We start from the raw sequence: 18,165 nt of genomic DNA, 5'->3' as shown, positions 1-18,165 counted from the left end.
AGGGAAACTATTGGACACTAGGTTCACCCTAGATTAATCTTTTTTCCCCAATTTTCTTGGGGAAACAAAACAAAAACATCGTTTTCTTAAGAACTCAACTTCCATTCAGGCTCCAAACTCTTTTGCAAGATTTCCAGAAGGGCTCAACACCCTGAGTGCTGAGCTAGTTTGGGGGAAAAAACCAAACAAGGCCGGTACCGATTGTGAGTGCTGGCTGCTTGACTCTGTGGCCCACCGTGTGGGAGTTTGAGGTTCTCATTAAGCGAAGTGTCTCTATTCTGTTTCTGTCCTAGTGTCCATCTAATAAGTGAGGGGGGAGATTAGAACACCTCAGAACGCACAGGGTTGTAGGAAATCTGCAACTTTAGATGAGGGTGATGGTGTCTAAAAACCAGATGTGATGTAGGTGTTGAACGAGAGATGCTGTCTTGGCCTCCTTGAGCGGCTCATATAATATTGAAGAAAAGGAGGGTTGAGAGAGCTGTTTTTGTCCTAGCGTCAGGATGGCTGAGTGGTCTAAGGTGACAGACTCAAGGCTCTGTCTTCCGGTCGCCTGCAGGAGGCGTGGGTTCAATTCCCATTCCTGACACAGCTTCTTGATTCCACCTCAAGAGGTGGTCTGGTTTCAATTGCCCTTAAAACATTGAAAGAGCCCTTGTTTAGGAGCTTTCTTAGAGTAGCAGCAAGAGAAGTTAGAGGGAATTGTAAATACCTTCAGAATCCATGCGCTCAAGGCACCTAGTTGGGTAAATTTCAGTTTATTCCCCACCAGAAAGTTGACATTGCTGGATCTTGGGCAGGTATGGATGTCAAACATACAGGTGGAGGAAGAAGGGAGCAGTGCAGTAGACACTGATAAAGGGAAGGTAAGACTCTTAGTCTCCGGGTTTGGGCTTGAGCCCTAAACTGGGTGCTCTAGGTACTCTGGTTTGGCTGCTTCAGGAGGGCACAGAATTGACAACGTAGGGAGCAGAGATAGGAGGCAGCTACAACCAAGAGCCCTGTTAGATTGTGTCAACATCCTATCAGGAGGTCTCAAAGCCTCTCTCTCAGTTTGTATCTCAGAAATTCTGTCAGCTCCAGGATCTTTCTCCATCGAAGAGCCGCTAGGTAGGCAGAAGAAGAGGTGGAGAGGATTGCGATGGAGGTAACTAAAGCAGAGAAGAATTGTTCCTCTTGGGATTTTTTGTGTTTCTCTTGTGATCCTGACGGAGGAACCGGAAGCATCATTTGATTTTCTTTCAGGCTACTTTCTGTCCAACAGATTAAGTTGGGCCATTGTCCATTCCCCTCAGGGGTTAAGAGCTGGAACCCCTGTGCTCAGGGTCACAACCTTAGGCCAACCGAAGGCACTGAAACAAACTCAAATGATGCTTCAGCTTCCTCCCTCAGCATCACAAGACCAACACAAAGAAAACTTCCGAGGAACGGGGCTCTGAGCATTGCCAGGTTGTGAGTTCTGTGTCCTCAGGAAGCAGCCAAAATGCTCGAACCCCCACCCGCTTCTCTTGGACCGCTGGGAACATGGTGTTTGCACAGGAGCTGCAAGCCCTTCTTTCCTCTCTTTGTCTACCCCGGCCCCTTCCCCCCAAATGGTTTCATCGCACGCTGGAGGGACCTAAGGACCTGCAGGTTTCCGCACCCACCTCCTAAAGCAAACAGTCCTTCCCTTCTCTGACATTCCTGGAGCCGCGCATGCTTGGAGGTTTTACCCCAGGGGTTCTGATTCCCTGCGAAAGATGTGTCTGGCGGCCGGCGGGAACTGTCTTGTCTGCCCCCTCTTTGGGCGCTGAGAAGCTTTTTCTGAGAAACAGCACCTCCTCCTGGTGGGAGAATCCTAAATTCCACCCTCCCGCCCAGGTTTCTCTAAGCAGCTGCTAGATGAACCCCACTTCTCTGGTCTAGACACCAGCATCTAACTAGCCTTGAAACGGGTCCTGTTTGCTAGCTGGAGAGCGAAGGAACCAGGAAAGAAGGCAAATGTCAGGAAACGAATCTCAGCACGCAAAGAAACTTCCTTCGCTCTCCTTTTGTACTGTCTGTGCCTTTGCAACACCTTCAAGCCTAGCCCGACTAGCTCAGTCGGTAGAGCATGAGACTCTTAATCTCAGGGTCGTGGGTTCGAGCCCCACGTTGGGTGTTTGATCTTGCACTCTTCGACATCACTCTTTCCCTTAGAGTCTCAGGACCCAAGGGAATCCACTCTTTGTCCACTCAACCATCTGAGGCTGTCTGGGACCTTCAGTACATCATGAAGAGAAGACAAATTGACAATTCCATGGTCCTAAGAGAGTTGAGTCTCTTCTAGCCCAGGCAAGAGAGGGAAAAAATAACCTTTCAGAAGCTCATTGCCCCCCCAGCAGTGATCTATAGCTTCTCTACTTCTTTCTATATCTTCGCCAGCACTCAGTAGTTGAGATAACTGCTTCTTTCTCAAATCCTCCACCAGCCCTCTTCACTGGGATGGAGATTGCTTAAGGCTGAAGATTCCAACCACATCTTATTCATCCCTCGTACATTTCTGTAAGCCCATGGAGAGTAAAACAAGATAGCAATCAAACTGTTTAAAAAAAGACATCTCCTCAATGTATAACAATACTGGAAATTGTTTTAATATGTTTTCGGTTTCTTTTTCATATCAGTTGACTGTGCTAAAAATAGGAAGGGAACCGTAAGGAAACGAAGAGCTCAGAGCTTGTGTTAACCGCCTTTGAAGATGAACGAATGGCCTCAGTTGGACAGCAAGGAGGTCTAGAAAGTCAAGCTCAACAACCCAAATGTGGTCTAGTGGTTAAGATTTGGTGCTTTCACTGCCATTGCCCAGGCTCGATTCCCGGTCAGGGAGTTAAGTTACTCTCTTCAACAGAAGTTTACCTTTCCTTCCTCACTTGGAATTCAACAGGAAGAATGCAACTTCCTGGCCCCCTTCAGAATGCTTGAAAACTCTTTGGAGGCCATGGGGAAAGCAAAGCTTCTAACTACTACAATATGGCTCTCTGCCCCTTAAAGCCCAGCCTCTGCACCCTTTTAGACAAATACACTTACTTGTGCAAACAATTTAGTTTTTCCTTCTTACCTAGCCTTACCCAAATTATAACAACATTGCACTTTCACCCAAGATCGTTTTAAACCACCATTAGTGGCCCACGCTTTGCATAATTACAATAGGACCTCAGAGTTAGACTTCATATTTCCAGCTTCAGATACAAGAATGAGACATGCATACAAATAGGAGGCATATATTCAGTAGGTTAGAACCTTTGTTATGATACCTTACAAGAGACCTTTTGCATCAAGCATATTCCAGTTACATCATACTCACACTTATAAGCATCCTTTCATAAAACGTATGGAGTGCAACGTCACTGGTGCCCTACCTACCCTGCTTTCGCTGCTTCCTGATGGCACAGAATTGACAACAAAAGAGCCAGGCTAGGAGGCTTCTAAAACCGAGAGAGCTGTTCTATCGTGGCCACATCCTCTCAGGAGGTATCAAACCCCCTCTCTCCGTTTCTATCCCCAAATCCTATCAGCTCAATGATTTTTGTCCCTGGAGGAGCCTCGAGGAGGCAGAAGAAGCGGAGAGGATTGCGTTGGGGTAAATAAAACAGAGAAGAGTTGTTCCTCTTGGGATTTTGGTGTGTTTCCTGGTGATCCTGACGGAGGAATGGGAAGCATAATTCCACCTGCTTCAATGCCTCGGATTGGGTTCAGCTGGTGAATTCTCTGCTCTTGTTCTCACAGGGAATGGGGACTGGACGGGTTTCCCAATTTGGACAGAAAGTGGCTTGCCAAAGCCGAGGAGAGCCTGCTTCCTGCCTGCACCGAGTTGACAAACTGGGGAAGCCAAAGCTGAGCGACCCGTGAGACGAGGTCAGAATGCTATCCGCTCACATGGAGGGGGAGCACAAGCCCTCCCTGGGTTTCTCTGCCCAAATTAGAATCAGTTGAGTGATCTTCCTGGACGAGCCTCTAGGTAGGCAGAAGAAGAAGTGAAGAGGGTTGCGATGGGGTAAATGAAAGCCGAGGACTCTTCCTCTTGAGAGTTCTTTGTCTTGCTCTTGTGATTCTGATGGATGAACCTAAAGCGTCATTTGAGCGTGCTTCAGGGCTTTTCCTCGGGCTCAGGTTGTGACACTGAGCACAGGCGTTCCTTCACTCTCTCTGCTTGGACCCTCTGTAATGGGGAACGGGCCAGCTTTCGAAACAGCCTAGTGGAGCTGAACGAAAACAGCAATAAACATCCAGGTTCACCCTAGATTAATCTTTTTTCCCCAATTTTCTTGGGGAAACAAAACAAAAACATCATTTTCTTAAGAACTCAACTCCCGTTCAGGCTCCAAACTCTTTTGCAAGATTTCCAGAAGGGCTCAACACCCTGAGTGCTGAGCTATTTTGGGAAAAAAACAAAAAAACAAGGCCGGTACCGATTGTGAGTGCTGGCTGCTTGACTGTGTGGCCCACCGTGCGGGAGTTTGAGGTTCTCATTAAGCTAAGTATCTCTATTCTGCCTCTATCCTAGTGGCCATCTTTTATTCCCCTAATAAGTGAGGGGGGAGATTAGAACACCTCAGAACGCACAGGGTTGTAGGAAACCTGCAACTTTAGATGAGGGTGATGGTGTCTAAAAAACAGATGTGATGTAGGTGTTGAAAGAGAGATGCTGTCTTGGCCTCCTTGAGCAGCTCATACAATATTGAAGAAAAGGAGGGTTGAGAGAGATGCTTTTGTGCCAGTGTCAGGATGGCCGAGTGGTCTAAGGCGCCAGACTCAAGGCTCTGTCTTTCCCACAGTTGGGGCTTCTGGTCTCCCGCAGGAGGCGTGGTTCAAATCCCACTCCTGACACAGCCTCTTGATTCCACCTCAAGAGGTGGCCTGGTTTCAATGGCCCTTGTTTAGGAGTTTTCTTAGAGTAGCGGCAAGAGAAGTTAGAGGGAATTGTAAATACCGTCAGAATCCATGCGCTCAAGGCACCTAGTTGGGTAAATTCCAGTTTATTCCCCACCAGAAAGTTGGCATTGCTTGGTGTTGGGCAGGTATGGATGTCAAACATACAGGTGGAGAAAGAAGGGAGCAGTACAGTAGACACTGATAAAGGGAAGGTAAGACTCTTGGTCTCAGGGTTTGGGCTTCAGCCCTAAACTGGGTGCTCTATGTACTCTGGTTTGGCTGCTTCATGAGGGCACAGAATTGACAACATAGGGAGCAGAGATAGGAGGCAGCTACAACCAAGAGCCCTGTTAGATTGTGTCAACATCCTATCAGGAGGTCTCAAAGCCTCTCTCTCAGTTTGTATCTCAGAAATTCTGTCAGCTCCAGGATCTTTCTCCATCGAAGAGCCGCTAGGTAGGCAGAAGAAGAGGTGGAGAGGATTGCGATGGAGGTAACTAAAGCAGAGAAGAATTGTTCCTCTTGGGATTTTTTGTGTTTCTCTTGTGATCCTGACGGAGGAACCGGAAGCATCATTTGATTTTCTTTCAGGCTACTTTCTGTCCAACAGATTAAGTTGGGCCATTGTCCATTCCCCTCAGGGGTTAAGAGCTGGAACCCCTGTGCTCAGGGTCACAACCTTAGGCCAACCGAAGGCACTGAAACAAACTCAAATGATGCTTCAGCTTCCTCCCTCAGCATCACAAGACCAACACAAAGAAAACTTCCGAGGAACGGGGCTCTGAGCATTGCCAGGTTGTGAGTTCTGTGTCCTCAGGAAGCAGCCAAAATGCTCGAACCCCCACCCGCTTCTCTTGGACCGCTGGGAACATGGTGTTTGCACAGGAGCTGCAAGCCCTTCTTTCCTCTCTTTGTCTACCCCGGCCCCTTCCCCCCAAATGGTTTCATCGCACGCTGGAGGGACCTAAGGACCTGCAGGTTTCCGCACCCACCTCCTAAAGCAAACAGTCCTTCCCTTCTCTGACATTCCTGGAGCCGCGCATGCTTGGAGGAGTTTTACCCCAGGGGGTTCTGATTCCCTGCGAAAAGATGTGTCTGGCGGCCGGCGGGGAACTGTCTTGTCTGCCCCCTCTTTGGGCGCTGAGAAGCTTTTTCTGAGAAACAGCACCTCCTCCTGGTGGGAGAATCCTAAATTCCACCCTCCCGCCCAGGTTTCTCTAAGCAGCTGCTAGATGAACCCCACTTCTCTGGTCTAGACACCAGCATCTAACTAGCCTTGAAACGGGTCCTGTTTGCTAGCTGGAGAGCGAAGGAACCAGGAAAGAAGGCAAATGTCAGGAAACGAATCTCAACACGCAAAGAAACTTCCTTCACTCTTCTTTTGTACTGTCTGTGCCTTTGCAACACCTTCAAGCCTAGCCCGACTAGCTCAGTCGGTAGAGCATGAGACTCTTAATCTCAGGGTCGTGGGTTCGAGCCCCACGTTGGGCGTTTGATCTTGCACTCTTCGACATCACTCTTTCCCTTAGAGTCTCAGGACCCAAGGGAATCCACTCTTTGTCCACTCAACCATCTGAGGCTGTCTGGGACCTTCAGTACATCATGAAGAGAAGACAAATTGACAATTCCATGGTCCTAAGAGAGTTGAGTCTCTTCTAGCCCAAGCAAGAGAGGGAAAAATAACCTTTCAGAAGCTCATTGCCCCCCCAGCAGTGATCTATAGCTTCTCTACTTCTTTCTATATCTTCGCCAGCACTCAGTAGTTGAGATAACTGCTTCTTTCTCAAATCCTCCACCAGCCCTCTTCACTGGGATGGAGATTGCTTAAGGCTGAAGATTCCAACCACATCTTATTCATCCCTCGTACATTTCTGTAAGCCCATGGAGAGTAAAACAAGATAGCAATCAAACTGTTTAAAAAAAAAGACATCTCCTCAATGTATAACAATACTGGAAATTGTTTTAATATGTTTTCTGTTTCTTTTTCATATCAGTTGACTGTGATAAAAATAGGAAGGGAACCGTAAGGAAACGAAGAGCTCAGAGCTTGTGTTAACCTCCTTTGAAGACGAACGAATGGCCTCAGTTGGACAGAAAGTAGGTCTAGAAAGTCACGCCCAACAACCCAAATGTGGTCTAGTGGTTAAGATTTGGTGCTTTCACTGCCATTGCCCAGGCTCGATTCCCGGTCAGGGAGTTAAGTTACTCTCTTCAACAAAAGTCTACCTTTCCTTCCTCACTTGGAATTCAACAGGAAGAAGGCAACTTTCTGGCCTCCTTCAGAAGGCTTGAAAACTCTTTGGCGGCCATGGGGAAAGCAAAGCTTCCAACTGCTACAATATGGCTAGCTGCCCCTTAAAGCCCAGCCTCTGCACCCTTTTACACAAATACACTTACTTGTGCAAACAATTTAGTTTTTCCTTCTTACCTAGCCTTACCCAAATTATAACAACATTGCACTTTCACCCAAGATCGTTTTAAACCACCATTAGTGGCCCACGCTTTGCATAATTACAATAGGACCTCAGAGTTAGACTTCATATTTCCAGCTTCAGATACAAGAATGAGACATGCATACAAATAGGAGGCATATATTCAGTAGGTTAGAACCTTTGTTATGATACCTTACAAGAGACCTTTTGCATCAAGCATATTCCAGTTACATCATACTCACACTTATAAGCATCCTTTCATAAAACGTATGGAGTGCAACGTCACTGGTGCCCTACCTACCCTGCTTTCGCTGCTTCCTGATGGCACAGAATTGACAACAAAAGAGCCAGGCTAGGAGGCTTCTAAAACCGAGAGAGCTGTTCTATCGTGGCCACATCCTCTCAGGAGGTATCAAACCCCCTCTCTGTTTCTATCCCCAAATCCTATCAGCTCAATGATTTTTGTCCCTGGAGGAGCCTCGAGGAGGCAGAAGAAGCGGAGAGGATTGCGTTGGGGTAAATAAAACAGAGAAGAGTTGTTCCTCTTGGGATTTTGGTGTGTTTCCTGGTGATCCTGACGGAGGAACGGGAAGCATAATTCCACCTGCTTCAATGCCTCGGATTGGGTTCAGCTGGTGAATTCTCTGCTCTTGTTCTCACAGGGAATGGGGACTGGACGGGTTTCCCAATTTGGACAGAAAGTGGCTTGCCAAAGCCGAGGAGAGCCTGCTTCCTGCCTGCACCGAGTTGACAAACTGGGGAAGCCAAAGCTGAGCGACCCCGTGAGACGAGGTCAGAATGCTATCCGCTCACATGGAGGGGGAGCACAAGCCCTCCCTGGGTTTCTCTGCCCAAATTAGAATCAGTTGAGTGATCTTCCTGGACGAGCCTCTAGGTAGGCAGAAGAAGAAGTGAAGAGGGTTGCGATGGGGTAAATGAAAGCCGAGGACTCTTCCTCTTGAGAGTTCTTTGTCTTGCTCTTGTGATTCTGATGGATGAACCTAAAGCGTCATTTGAGCGTGCTTCAGGGCTTTTCCGGCTCAGGTTGTGACACTGAGCACAGGCGTTCCTTCACTCTCTGCTTGGACCCTCTGTAATGGGGAACGGGCCAGCTTTGAAACAGCCTAGTGGAGCTGAACGAAAACAGCAATAAACATCCAGGTTCACCCTAGATTAATCTTTTTCCCCAATTTTCTTGGGGAAACAAAACAAAACATCGTTTTCTTAAGAACTCAACTCCCGTTCAGGCTCCAAACTCTTTTGCAAGATTTCAGAAGGGCTCAACACCCTGAGTGCTGAGCTATTTTGGAAAAAAAACAAAAAAACAAGGCCGGTACCGATTGTGAGTGCTGGCTGCTTGACTGTGTGGCCCACCGTGCGGGAGTTTGAGGTTCTCATTAAGCTAAGTATCTCTATTCTGCCTCTATCCTAGTGGCCATCTTTTATTCCCCTAATAAGTGAGGGGGGAGATTAGAACACCTCAGAACGCACAGGGTTGTAGGAAACCTGCAACTTTAGATGAGGGTGATGGTGTCTAAAAAACAGATGTGATGTAGGTGTTGAAAGAGAGATGCTGTCTTGGCCTCCTTGAGCAGCTCATACAATATTGAAGAAAAGGAGGGTTGAGAGAGATGCTTTTGTGCCAGTGTCAGGATGGCCGAGTGGTCTAAGGCGCCAGACTCAAGCCTCTGTCTTTCCCACAGTTGGGGCTTCTGGTCTCCCGCAGGAGGCGTGGGTTCAAATCCCACTCCTGACACAGCCTCTTGATTCCACCTCAAGAGGTGGCCTGGTTTCAATGGCCCTTGTTTAGGAGTTTTCTTAGAGTAGCGGCAAGAGAAGTTAGAGGGAATTGTAAATACCTTCAGAATCCATGCGCTCAAGGCACCTAGTTGGGTAAATTCCAGTTTATTCCCCACCAGAAAGTTGGCATTGCTTGGTGTTGGGCAGGTATGGATGTCAAACATACAGGTGGAGAAAGAAGGAGCAGTACAGTAGACACTGATAAAGGGAAGGTAAGACTCTTGGTCTCAGGGTTTGGGCTTCAGCCCTAAACTGGGTGCTCTATGTACTCTGGTTTGGCTGCTTCATGAGGGCACAGAATTGACAACATAGGGAGCAGAGATAGGAGGCAGCTACAACCAAGAGCCCTGTTAGATTGTGTCAACATCCTATCAGGAGGTCTCAAAGCCTCTCTCTCAGTTTGTATCTCAGAAATTCTGTCAGCTCCAGGATCTTTCTCCATCGAAGAGCCGCTAGGTAGGCAGAAGAAGAGGTGGAGAGGATTGCGATGGCGGTAACTAAAGCAGAGAAGAATTGTTCCTCTTGGGATTTTTGTGTTTCTCTTGTGATCCTGACGGAGGAACCGGAAGCATCATTTGATTTTTCAGGCTACTTTCTGTCCAACAGATTAAGTTGGTCCATTGTCCATTCCCACAGGGGTTAAGAGCTGGAACCCCTGTGCTCTGAGTCACAACCTTAGTCTTGGACCTTCAGTACATCATGAAGACAACAATACACATTGACAATTCCATGGTCCTAAGAGAGTAGAATCTCTTCTACCCCAGGCAAGAGAGGGAAAAAATAACCTTTCAGAAGCTGATTGCCCGCCACCCCACCCCCAGCAGTGATCTATAGCTTCTCTACTTCTTTCTATATCTTCGCTAGCACTCAGTAGTTGAGATAATTGTTTCTTTCTCAAATCCTCCACCAGCCCTCTTCATTGGGATGGAGATTGCTTCAGGCTGAAGATTCCAACCACATCTTATTCATCCCTCGTACATTTCTGTAAGCCCATGGAGAGTAAAACAAGATAGCAATCAAACTGTTTAAAAAAACTAAAAAGATGTGGCCTCAATGTATAACAATACTGGAAATTGTTTTAATATGTTTTCGGTTTCTTTTTCATATCAGTTGACTGTGCTAAAAATAGGAAGGGAACCGTAAGGAAACGAAGAGCTCAGAGCTTGTGTTAACCGCCTTTGAAGATGAACGAATGGCCTCAGTTGGACAGAAAGTAGGCCTAGAAAGTCAAGCCCAAGCCTTCAAATATAGTCTCCCTGGTGGTCTATTGGTTAGGATTTGGCACTTTCACCGCCATGGCGCGCGTTTGATCCTGGTCAGGAGTTACCCTCATCAACAAAAGTCTGCCTTTCCTTCCTCGTTTGGAGTTCAACTGGAAGAATGCAACTTCCTGCCCTCATTCAGAATGCTTGTAGACTCTTTGAGGCCATGGGGAAAGCAAAGCTTCTAACTACTACAATATGGCTCTCTGCCCCTTAAAGCCCAGCCTCTGCACCCTTTTAGACAAATACACTTACTTGTGCAAACAATTTAGTTTTTCCTTCTTACCTAGCCTAACCTCAATTAGAACAACATTGCACTTTGACCCAACATCTTTTTTTTCTTTTCTTTTTCACTTTTCTTGGTGAAACCAAACCAAACCAAACAATCCTTTTGGGTCCACCAAAATATTTCACTAAATATACTATTCATCCAAAAACCTTTCACCCAGCGCTATATACAATTCTTTGGAAGTAACCACCCCGGAGAAAGATCATTAAGCTTTTCCATTCCTAAGATCTAGCCGCTGAAGGCTTCTGAGCATGGGCTATGGGACTTTCACCTCTAGGCCAATGGTTACCCTCTTGCTCAGGTGGCTACTGATGAAAGGCAACGTGGTTTAATGGCAGATCCATTTCGGCCTCCCTCTTCCAATGTCTACAGGGGGGTGTTTGTTTCGCATTGCATCTAAGAAGCAAATCAATTCTCTTGAAACCTCAACCTGGAATCAAGGTGATTGTAGGTCAAGGAAGGAAGGTTTTCTTCATCCTGGTCTAGTCAATGCTCAAAGTTGTGATGGTTCTTGGAGCTTCCAGACACATTGGCCAGAATTTTCAGAAGGTCTCACACCCACCACTAGGGCCAGATTTTCACAAGAACTAGTCTCCCAGTTAGGCACAAAAATCTTTAGCCAGATTGTCAAAAAGGCTCAACCTATTTTTCCAAAAGATGAGTTATTTTGGAAAAAAGCTTGTCAAGATTGTGGGTGCTGCTTACTTGTCTATGTGGCCCACACTGCTGGAGTTGGAGGTTCACCATTGTTTTCTCAGAATGCGGTGTCCGTAGTCTGCCTAAGTTCTGGTGTCCATCTTTTATTCTCCTAATAAATCAGCAGGGAGACTAAAACAACATCGGACTCACAGGGCATCATGGACACAGACTCCAAAGGAGCTACAGCCAATTTACGCAGTGGCACCAAGTAACAAAACAAGGAGTAATGGTCTCAAGTTGCAGTGGGGGAGGTTTATTTTGGATATTAGCGAAAAACCTTTTCATTAGGAGGGTGGTGAAGTACTGGACTTGGTTACCTAGGAGGTAGTGGAATCTCCTTCCTCAGAGGTTTTAAGGTCAGGCTTGAGAGAGCCCTGGCTGGGATGATTTAGTTGGGAATTGTCCCTGTTTTCAGCAGGGGGTTGGACTAGATGATCTCCTGAGGTCCCTTCCAACCCTGATATTCTATCATTCTATGATTCTAAGATTCTAGATTCTAAGATCACAAGTCCCACTGAAAATCAATGATACACCTGGATTGCAGATCGGTTGAATAAGAAGAGGCCTTTCTTTGCTTCATTAATTTTCACAATCATACAACAATCTAACTCCTTAAAAGTTATAAATATGAGAACTACCATACTAGGTCAGACCAATGGTCGATTTAGCCTAGTATCCTGTCCTCAGTAGTGGCAAATGCCAGATGCCCCAAAGGAAATGAACAGGACATGGCAATTATCAAGTGATCCATTCCCTGTTGTTCACTCCCAGCATCTGGCTGTCCGTAGCTTAGAGACACCAAGAGCATGAGGTTGCATCCTGACCATCTTAGCTAATAGACATTGATGGACATATCCTCTATGAATTTATCTAATTCTTTATTTACCTAGTTATAGACAAAATATTTCACAAAAATTTTCAACAACATTTGCATTTCAAAGGTTTCAAAAATAACTTACTCTTTTAAAAATAAATATTTGTGACATATTTGACTAAAATGATTAGGTTTGGATTTTTCAGTTTTGTTTTCTTTTGTTTGTTTTTTACTACTGCCCCCTTTGAATCTTTTTTTTTACTTTCTCCCCTTTTTCTAACGAGAAATGAAAGAGAGGAAGAGAAAAAGGGGAAGAATAATAAACCAAAAGAGTGAATTAATTATATTTTGATTTTATGCTTTTTATTTTTATATCTCAAAAATCGTCAAAAACGTATTAGAATATATAAACAAGTGATTTAAGCAAAGAGAGTGAAAAGTTAACTCTACAGAGGCTGGAGAGAATTACGCAGTTAAACTTTGTGAAAATGTTAAAAAGGACCATGTTAAAGAGAGAGAATTCTTGTTTCTTTGCAGCCATTCTGAAGGGAAAATGGGCCCTTTTCCAGAAGAGTGCCTGTAAATTATCCAAATATACATACAGCTATGTAAAAACAAAGCAGTGTAAAGGAATGTTAAGGAAAAGAAAATGTGTATGTATCTATTTGTCTGTGAAAATATGTAAAGTTTTAAGAATCTAAACCAGCACATCTGGTTTGTAAAACTCCTGTTTTGCAGGTGTAAGATAAATTGGTTTTGTTTTTGTTTTTAATGCCACTAAAAAATCATTTGATTCTTTAATTTAAAGTTTCAAAACTGATAAACCTTTTTGCAAGACACAGGTAATTAGTGTTGTTTGGCTTTGAGATTTAGCATTTAACCCTTAAGGGGTAACTTGATTCTTTATAAAATTTTAAATGTTTTTAAATAAAGACCAAGTCATGGCTGCAATAGGGCAGTCAAAATCAGGAGAATAGGGAGAGATTCTGGAGTCTTTTTATTTGGTTGGTTGGGGGTTTTTTGTAACAATAGCAGATAAGAGCTGTAGTTGAAGAATAAGAAATTAACAGTGACCCTCTGAAGTAACAGCAGAGGTGAGGTGCACAAAACAAAAAGAAGCAATGTTAAAAACACTGAGCCTTAAAATGGCTCTGTGTAATCAGACTGTCACTTTGATATGGGTACATGAAAACTCTGTAAAAACAAAAGAAACAGTTACACCTTATGTAAAAATTGATATGGCTAATGTTTACAAAAAAAAAGTTGTAGTATAGAAGGAATGCGCTTTTTCCTAGGACATATGCAACGTATATTGTAGAAAGGTAAAAGAAATGCAAATGAAACGTGCTACTGAATTAAAATACTATTAGGGCTCCAAAAAGAGCCGCAACAGACTGTTTTCTTTTTCAGATCTCTGTGTGTTTTGCAAGCAGAAGTTGAAAGTGGAAAGAAATCAAAACTCTGGTGGAAGTTGATTGTGTTCCTTTTAAGACAGAGTCTCTGAGCTCTGCTGATGGCTTTGAATCCAAAAGCCATGCCTGTGTTGATGCAAATTACCTAACTGATAAAGGAAGCTGAGAACGGCCAGCACAAAAGAAATTGCCTAAATAAAAGACATGGTATAACAAGATATCTTTAATAGATTTGATGCTAATGTTATTGTTAATATTAAACATTGAAATAAATGTAATGTTAGTAAGTACCCATGTAACAACGTATAGTGTGTATGATTTTTGGAAAAATTCTTTAAGGTAATATGGTAATGATGCTTCTCAGCTATTACCTGTGAATGAACTTAAAGCTTAACACAGCAGGAAAAACATTACAAACTTGGTCTGCTATATAAGAAGAAAAACCTGAGGTACACCACCTCATGAATTTAATAACTAAACAGTGGAATAATTTCCCCATAATCCTCAAAGTAGAAGCCACTAAAACCTGGCCTGCCTATAGAACAAAAAAACACAAGAAAATATGGGGGTAATTCCTCTGTTTTGCCTGCAATCAGCAAGGGTATTTGTAAAAGAAAGGAATCTTTTAAGCGATAATCAATGCCACCCTGAAAGGGGTAGAAAAATGTTATTTTTGTCTTTCAGAAAATCAGAAAAAGCTAATAGGAGCTACAGAACAACCTATTACAAAAACAAATAAAAGTTAAAAAAACATACTGCAATAGCTATGAAATGTACTGAAATGCAGATATTTAGAACATAAGATGTTTTGGGTAATAAAAAAAATTAAGGTTAATTACATCTGTAACAAAAAATACATCTGTTAAAGCAAAAAAAAAAAGATAATTGTTTAATACCTATCAATATAACTGGATGCAGTATGTCTCCAGTACGGTAAAACAAAATTTGTTAAGTGAAAAAAATTGTTAAAATTGCACACCAACAGGTTCTCGAAGCAAAGATATGGAAAGCTAGCCCATTCCCCAGATTGCACCTGGGATCCTTCCAGCTACCCCAGACCTCAAGCCAGTGGGCTGGGGAGGAAGGGAAACTATTGGACACTAGGTTCACCCTAGATTAATCTTTTTTCCCCAATTTTCTTGGGGAAACAAAACAAAAACATCGTTTTCTTAAGAACTCAACTTCCATTCAGGCTCCAAACTCTTTTGCAAGATTTCCAGAAGGGCTCAACACCCTGAGTGCTGAGCTAGTTTGGGGGAAAAAACCAAACAAGGCCGGTACCGATTGTGAGTGCTGGCTGCTTGACTCTGTGGCCCACCGTGTGGGAGTTTGAGGTTCTCATTAAGCGAAGTGTCTCTATTCTGTTTCTGTCCTAGTGTCCATCTAATAAGTGAGGGGGGAGATTAGAACACCTCAGAACGCACAGGGTTGTAGGAAATCTGCAACTTTAGATGAGGGTGATGGTGTCTAAAAACCAGATGTGATGTAGGTGTTGAACGAGAGATGCTGTCTTGGCCTCCTTGAGCGGCTCATATAATATTGAAGAAAAGGAGGGTTGAGAGAGCTGTTTTGTCCTAGCGTCAGGATGGCTGAGTGGTCTAAGGTGACAGACTCAAGGCTCTGTCTTCCGGTCGCCTGCAGGTGGCGTGGGTTCAATTCCCATTCCTGACACAGCTTCTTGATTCCACCTCAAGAGGTGGTCTGGTTTCAATTGCCCTTAAAACATTGAAAGAGCCCTTGTTTAGGAGCTTTCTTAGAGTAGCAGCAAGAGAAGTTAGAGGGAATTGTAAATACCTTCAGAATCCATGCGCTCAAGGCACCTAGTTGGGTAAATTTCAGTTTATTCCCACCAGAAAGTTGACATTGCTGGATCTTGGGCAGGTATGGATGTCAAACATACAGGTGGAGGAAGAAGGGAGCAGTGCAGTAGACACTGATAAAGGGAAGGTAAGACTCTTAGTCTCCGGGTTTGGGCTTGAGCCCTAAACTGGGTGCTCTAGGTACTCTGGTTTGGCTGCTTCAGGAGGGCACAGAATTGACAACGTAGGGAGCAGAGATAGGAGGCAGCTACAACCAAGAGCCCTGTTAGATTGTGTCAACATCCTATCAGGAGGTCTCAAAGCCTCTCTCTCAGTTTGTATCTCAGAAATTCTGTCAGCTCCAGGATCTTTCTCCATCGAAGAGCCGCTAGGTAGGCAGAAGAAGAGGTGGAGAGGATTGCGATGGAGGTAACTAAAGCAGAGAAGAATTGTTCCTCTTGGGATTTTTTGTGTTTCTCTTGTGATCCTGACGGAGGAACCGGAAGCATCATTTGATTTTCTTTCAGGCTACTTTCTGTCCAACAGATTAAGTTGGGCCATTGTCCATTCCCCTCAGGGGTTAAGAGCTGGAACCCCTGTGCTCAGGGTCACAACCTTAGGCCAACCGAAGGCACTGAAACAAACTCAAATGATGCTTCAGCTTCCTCCCTCAGCATCACAAGACCAACACAAAGAAAACTTCCGAGGAACGGGGCTCTGAGCATTGCCAGGTTGTGAGTTCTGTGTCCTCAGGAAGCAGCCAAAATGCTCGAACCCCCACCCGCTTCTCTTGGACCGCTGGGAACATGGTGTTTGCACAGGAGCTGCAAGCCCTTCTTTCCTCTCTTTGTCTACCCCGGCCCCTTCCCCCCAAATGGTTTCATCGCACGCTGGAGGGACCTAAGGACCTGCAGGTTTCCGCACCCACCTCCTAAAGCAAACAGTCCTTCCCTTCTCTGACATTCCTGGAGCCGCGCATGCTTGGAGGAGTTTTACCCCAGGGGGTTCTGATTCCCTGCGAAAAGATGTGTCTGGCGGCCGGCGGGGAACTGTCTTGTCTGCCCCCTCTTTGGGCGCTGAGAAGCTTTTTCTGAGAAACAGCACCTCCTCCTGGTGGGAGAATCCTAAATTCCACCCTCCCGCCCAGGTTTCTCTAAGCAGCTGCTAGATGAACCCCACTTCTCTGGTCTAGACACCAGCATCTAACTAGCCTTGAAACGGGTCCTGTTTGCTAGCTGGAGAGCGAAGGAACCAGGAAAGAAGGCAAATGTCAGGAAACGAATCTCAACACGCAAAGAAACTTCCTTCACTCTTCTTTTGTACTGTCTGTGCCTTTGCAACACCTTCAAGCCTAGCCCGACTAGCTCAGTCGGTAGAGCATGAGACTCTTAATCTCAGGGTCGTGGGTTCGAGCCCCACGTTGGGCGTTTGATCTTGCACTCTTCGACATCACTCTTTCCCTTAGAGTCTCAGGACCCAAGGGAATCCACTCTTTGTCCACTCAACCATCTGAGGCTGTCTGGGACCTTCAGTACATCATGAAGAGAAGACAAATTGACAATTCCATGGTCCTAAGAGAGTTGAGTCTCTTCTAGCCCAAGCAAGAGAGGGAAAAAATAACCTTTCAGAAGCTCATTGCCCCCCCAGCAGTGATCTATAGCTTCTCTACTTCTTTCTATATCTTCGCCAGCACTCAGTAGTTGAGATAACTGCTTCTTTCTCAAATCCTCCACCAGCCCTCTTCACTGGGATGGAGATTGCTTAAGGCTGAAGATTCCAACCACATCTTATTCATCCCTCGTACATTTCTGTAAGCCCATGGAGAGTAAAACAAGATAGCAATCAAACTGTTTAAAAAAAAAGACATCTCCTCAATGTATAACAATACTGGAAATTGTTTTAATATGTTTTCTGTTTCTTTTTCATATCAGTTGACTGTGATAAAAATAGGAAGGGAACCGTAAGGAAACGAAGAGCTCAGAGCTTGTGTTAACCTCCTTTGAAGACGAACGAATGGCCTCAGTTGGACAGAAAGTAGGTCTAGAAAGTCACGCCCAACAACCCAAATGTACTCTCCCTCGTGGTCTAGTGGTTAAGATTTGGTGCTTTCACTGCCATTGCCCAGGCTCGATTCCCGGTCAGGGAGTTAAGTTACTCTCTTCAACAAAAGTCTACCTTTCCTTCCTCACTTGGAATTCAACGGGAAGAAGGCAACTTTCTGGCCTCCTTCAGAAGGCTTGAAAACTCTTTGGCGGCCATGGAGAGAGCAAAGCTTCCAACTGCTACAATATGGCTAGCTGCCCCTTAAAGCCCAGCCTCTGCACCCTTTTACACAAATACACTTACTTGTGCAAACAATTTAGTTTTTCCTTCTTACCTAGCCTTACCCAAATTATAACAACATTGCACTTTCACCCAAGATCGTTTTAAACCACCATTAGTGGCCCACGCTTTGCATAATTACAATAGGACCTCAGAGTTAGACTTCATATTTCCAGCTTCAGATACAAGAATGAGACATGCATACAAATAGGAGGCATATATTCAGTAGGTTAGAACCTTTGTTATGATACCTTACAAGAGACCTTTGCATCAAGCATATTCCAGTTACATCATACTCACACTTATAAGCATCCTTTCATAAAACGTATGGAGTGCAACGTCACTGGTGCCCTACCTACCCTGCTTTCGCTGCTTCCTGATGGCACAGAATTGACAACAAAAGAGCCAGGCTAGGAGGCTTCTAAAACCGAGAGAGCTGTTCTATC

General features: G+C 44.8%; 5 non-coding genes across 5 annotated transcripts; all 5 read left to right on the top strand.

The window, feature by feature from the left end:
- The first annotated feature begins 2,067 nt into the window (after positions 1-2,067).
- Positions 2,068-2,140, top strand: TRNAK-CUU. Its single transcript has one exon. It is a non-coding gene; the product is annotated as a tRNA-Lys (tRNA).
- A 2,597-nt stretch (positions 2,141-4,737) lies between these two features.
- TRNAL-CAA lies at positions 4,738-4,845 on the top strand. The gene is made up of 2 exons: positions 4,738-4,775; positions 4,801-4,845. It is a non-coding gene; the product is annotated as a tRNA-Leu (tRNA).
- A 1,463-nt stretch (positions 4,846-6,308) lies between these two features.
- Positions 6,309-6,381, top strand: TRNAK-CUU. The gene has a single exon. It is a non-coding gene; the product is annotated as a tRNA-Lys (tRNA).
- A 2,588-nt stretch (positions 6,382-8,969) lies between these two features.
- TRNAL-CAA lies at positions 8,970-9,078 on the top strand. Its single transcript has 2 exons — positions 8,970-9,007; positions 9,033-9,078. It is a non-coding gene; the product is annotated as a tRNA-Leu (tRNA).
- A 7,673-nt stretch (positions 9,079-16,751) lies between these two features.
- On the top strand, positions 16,752-16,824 carry TRNAK-CUU. Its single transcript has one exon. It is a non-coding gene; the product is annotated as a tRNA-Lys (tRNA).
- Positions 16,825-18,165: the final 1,341 nt, after the last annotated feature.

Source organism: Mauremys reevesii, linkage group 15, assembly GCF_016161935.1.
Source record: "Mauremys reevesii isolate NIE-2019 linkage group 15, ASM1616193v1, whole genome shotgun sequence".
Classification (NCBI taxonomy): domain Eukaryota; kingdom Metazoa; phylum Chordata; order Testudines; family Geoemydidae; genus Mauremys; species Mauremys reevesii.
Note: the sequence above shows the minus strand (reverse complement) of the source record. Positions and strands in the feature narration are given on the sequence as shown.